We start from the raw sequence: 4,552 nt of genomic DNA on the forward strand, positions 1-4,552 counted from the left end.
CCCCCCCCCCCCCCCCGCTGACGGATGTGCCAGCTTACCTCCGCTGGGCTCCTCACCTCCCTGCCCGGAGATCTCGCTTCAGACGCCGGGGAAAACCTGCTGGGCGGCTGATAAAGCTTAAAGCCGTGCACTCTGCATCTTCCTCTTCAGCTGGTGGTCATGGTTTCCATTTCTAGCTTCCCGCGTGCCTGGACCAGCTAAACAATGGGAGTTGTCAGCTGGTGCGCAGCTCGGACCGACCCGGAAGGGCTGTTATTGAAAACCTGATGCGCGCGAACTTCACCGCTGCTGGCTCCACTTTGGACAGTATCCGGATGTGTTTGGTCAACGTAAGATCTGTTACCAACAAAACTTTTATCCTCAGGGACTACTTTCAAGAGTACGAGTTGGACTTTTTCTGCATCACAGAGACTTGGATGTCTCTGGGTGAGTCCAGCGCCTTGATAGAATTATCGCCACCAAACTGTTTGTATTTTAATGCACCGTGGCCATCAGGCCGGCGCGGTGGTGGATTATTAACAATATTCAAACCAACTTTTGACTGTAAACAACTGCCCATCCCAGTTTCCCACGCCAGCTTTGAGCTGAGTGTCTTTGAACTCAGCCACTCGCCTGCGACATTATTTGCACTCGTCTACCGCCCACCTCGATCTAAGGATTTCATAAATGAGTTTTTTGATTTCTTGGCTGAAATAACTCCAAAATATAATCATGTTTTAATTTTTGGGGACCTTAATTTGCATGTGTGCTGTCAGGAGAAGCCCTTGGTTAAGGACTTTTTAGATTTATTGGACTCATTTAATCTAACGCAGCATGTAAACGGTCCTACCCAAGAGCGCGGACATACACTGGACCTTGTTTTAACTTGTGATGTGACTGTTAGTAATCTTGAAATTGGTGATGTTTTTTCAGACCACATGCCAGTCCGGTTTGAGTTCACCCTCCCCCATCTAACTCCTAAGTCGTGCGTTCCTGCACGTAGTAGCCGGGCCATTAACCACTTCACTGCCACACGTTTCACAGATGTTTATAACTCTGAAATGATAATTCAGCTCCCGGTGTTTCTCACTACCATGGAGGCACTGACATCCCTCTGTCTGCTTAAAGACTCTGGATCATGTTGCGCCTGTTAAAACCAAAAAAATCAAAACTCAGAGCAGAACCTAAGCTGAGTGAAGTCACCAAGGCCGTTAGGCAGCAATGTAGGAGGGTGGAGGGAAAGTGGAGGATAGACAGGCTGCAGGTCTCTTTTCAAATACTTAAAGAGAGTTGGAGCCATTATCAGAAAACAGTGAAAGCTGCTAAATCCATATACTTCTCTGATATAATTACCTCAAACTCTCGCAACCCACGTGTCCTCTTCTCTACCCTAAACTCTGTTCTCCACCTCACTGAACCATTACCTCTGGAAGCCTCGACTGAGCTGTGCGACAACTTCTTACATTTCTTTTTGGAAAAAATTGCGACCACTCTGGCTCTCATTTCCCCTCCAACTCATGACCCATCCATCCCACCTCAATCTGTAGCTCTGTTTGACCTTTTTGAACCCATCACTCTATCTTCTTTAGAGCAGGTCATGTGCAGCTTGAAACCTTCTGGTTCCCCCTTTGATGTGGTCCCCCCTCAACTACTAAAGGAGTTTTTTCCTACTCTAGGTCCCTCCATTCTTGCCCTAGTAAACAGTAGTTTATTGACTGGCGTGGTGCCAAAAACCTTTAAACATGCTGCTGTCCAGCCTTTCCTGAAAAAGCCAAACCTTGACCCCTCAGTCATATCCAACTTCCAGCCTGTCTCCAAACCCATTTGTTTCAAAACTACTGGATAAAATAGTCGAGTCCCAATTGAAGTGCTTCCTGGAGGGTCACTCCATCTTAGAGCTATTCCAATCTGGCTTTAAACCTCTCCGTAGCACTAAAACTGCCCTATTGAAGGTTTTTAATGACATCTTCAGATCCACAGATACTGGTGATTCTGTGCTGCTTGTCCTATTGGACCTCACAGCCGTCTTTGACACCATCGACCATGAGATCCTCATTGCTAGGTTGGAGCAGTGGGTGGGCATCACAGGGTCAGCCCTCAATTAGTTCAGATCTTACCTCGCTGACAGATCCTTTTGTGTCTCCATCAAGGAGTTTAGTTCTGCAGCGGCAGAGCTTAAATGGGGGGTTCCGCAGGGGTCCATCCTGGGTCCCCTCCTATTATCTTTATACCTGCTGCCGCTTGGTGCTATTTTCCGGAAACACAACATGCCTTTCCACTTCTACGCCGATGACTGTCAAATTTACTTCCCCCTAAGACACAATAGCACATGCTCTATTCAACCTCTGCTCGACTGCCTAGCTGACATCAGGGACTGGATGGCTTTAAATTTCTTAAGTTTCAATGAAAAGAAGTCTGAAGTAATGTTGTTCCCTCCCAATGACACGATCACAAACCACTGTATTGACCTCTCCGCTCTAACCCTGTCAGACAAACAAAGAGTCACTAATCTGGGAGTGATAATGGACCCTTCCCTGAAACTTAACAGTCACGTAAACATGATTGTTAAATCATGTTTCTTCCAACTGAGGCGGCTGTCTAAACTGAGGCCCATATTGTCCAAAAATAACCTGGAGACAGTAATACATGCATTCATTACATCTAGGCTTGATTACTGCAATTCACTCCTGTTTTGTATCAGTCAGACCTTCATTGCACGACTACAACTTGTCCAGAATGCAGCAGCCCGATTTTTAACCAGTACAGGCAAAAGAGAGCACATTACACCAGTTTTGGCCTCACTGCACAGGCTACCGGTTCACCTTTGAATCCAGTTCAAAATACTTCTGTATGTCTACAAATCGCTGAACAGTTTCGCCCCCCCCAACCTCTCTGATCTGCTACAACCGTATGTCCCACCACATTCCCTGAGGTCAGCGGACCAGTTGCTCCTCACAGTTCCAGGAACTCGTCTTAAGCGCAGAGGGGACAGGGCCTTCTCTGTAGCAGGACCAAGACTTTGGAACGAGTTACCTCTGCTTGTCAGACAGGCCCCCTCCCTCTCGGTTTTCAAGTCCCGTTTAAAAACCCACTACTATTCAGTAGCTTTCCACACCAGAGGATCTGTGTTCTGAACCTGTATGCTTCACACTGGTAAGTCATCATTATCTGCATCGTTTTTATGTCTATATTTCTGATTTACTTAATTTTGTATATTGCTTTGTGTGTTACCTGTTGTTCTGTCTGTACAGCGCTTTGGTTGGCCTTGTCGCTGTTTTAAGTGCTCTATAAATAAAATGGTATGGTATGGTATGGGAAGGGGGACCCACGTCTCCTCTTTGGGCTGTGCCCGGCCGAGCTCCATAGGTAAAAGCCCGGCCACCAGGTGCTCGCCCACGTGCCCCACCTCCAGGCCTGGCTCCAGAGTGGAGCCCCGGTGACCCACGTCCGGGCGAGGGAACCTCAAGTCCATTTCTTTTTCTCAACATAGGGGTGTTTGGGCTGCACTTTGTCCGGTCCCTCACCTAGGACCTGTCTGCCTTGGGTGACCCTGCTAGGGGCGTGAAACCCCTGACAGCATAGCTCCTAGGATCATTGGGACACTCAAACCCCTCCACCACGATAAGGTGGTAGCCCAGGGAGGGGATCCAAGTACTCAAAATGAGTTGTTTTTTTCTGCAGGGTAGCTGGACTGTCCCTTAGAGATAGGGTGAGAAGTTCAGTTTTCCATGAGAGACTTGGAGTAGACCCACTTCTCCTCCACACTGAGAGGAGCCAGTTGAGGTGCTTTTAGCATCTGGTAAGAATGCTCCCTGGGCACCTCCCTAGGGAAGATTTCTGGGCATGTCCAACTGGAAGGAGATCCCAGAGAAGACCTAGGACATGTTTGAGAGTCTGTGTCTCACAGCTGGTCTGAAATGCCTTGAGGTTCCCCCAGAAGAGCTGGGAGAGGTGGCTGTAAAAAGAGATGTCTGGACCTCCCTGATCCAGCTGAAACCCCCAGGACCTGACTCCAGAACCAGATGATGATGGACAGTAGCTAAAAGTAGCTTTTACACCAGATATCCTTCCTGACTCAACAACTGAGCTACCACAGCCCTCTGTGTAGAGTAGAGGGCTACTATCTGAGGTGACAGGGAGCAGCTGGGGGGGGGGGGGGGGGGGTTATGCACCCAGAGTGAGGCAAATGAAAGTAGAGACAAGTGTGAGTGTTTTACCTTTCTCACCCAAATTTTGGTGTGACTTTTTAGTTTTTGGTCATTTTTGGGAATTTGACCCTGCAACTTGCATCACAGTCTCGTCTTCTCTAAATTTTGCGTCACCACTCCCCCCAGTAGCAAAAAGTAGCTCTACTGTAGCTACGAGATGAAGGTGGCAAAACAATAGCTGAGTAGCAAAACCGTAGCTAAAAGCTAAATTTGGAAAACGGTGGTTAAGAAAGAAAAAGGTAGCTAAGAGAAGCAAAACTGTAGCTAAACCTCACAATCCCAAGCTAGAACTACCAAAATGGTTGCTAAAATTAGTAACATTGGTGTACAAATGAGAGAAAAAAACAATATATATATATATATAT

At 47.4% G+C, this 4,552-nt stretch overlaps 1 protein-coding gene across 1 annotated transcript in view; it reads left to right on the forward strand.

Annotated features, from left to right (window-relative positions):
- sec31a (SEC31 homolog A, COPII coat complex component) overlaps window positions 1-4,552 on the forward strand; it is a 53,474-nt gene that overhangs the window by 38,233 nt on the left and 10,689 nt on the right. The gene's annotated exons all lie outside the window — the stretch shown is intronic.

Source organism: Nematolebias whitei, chromosome 18, assembly GCF_014905685.2.
Source record: "Nematolebias whitei isolate Nwh7 chromosome 18, NemWhi1, whole genome shotgun sequence".
Classification (NCBI taxonomy): domain Eukaryota; kingdom Metazoa; phylum Chordata; class Actinopteri; order Cyprinodontiformes; family Rivulidae; genus Nematolebias; species Nematolebias whitei.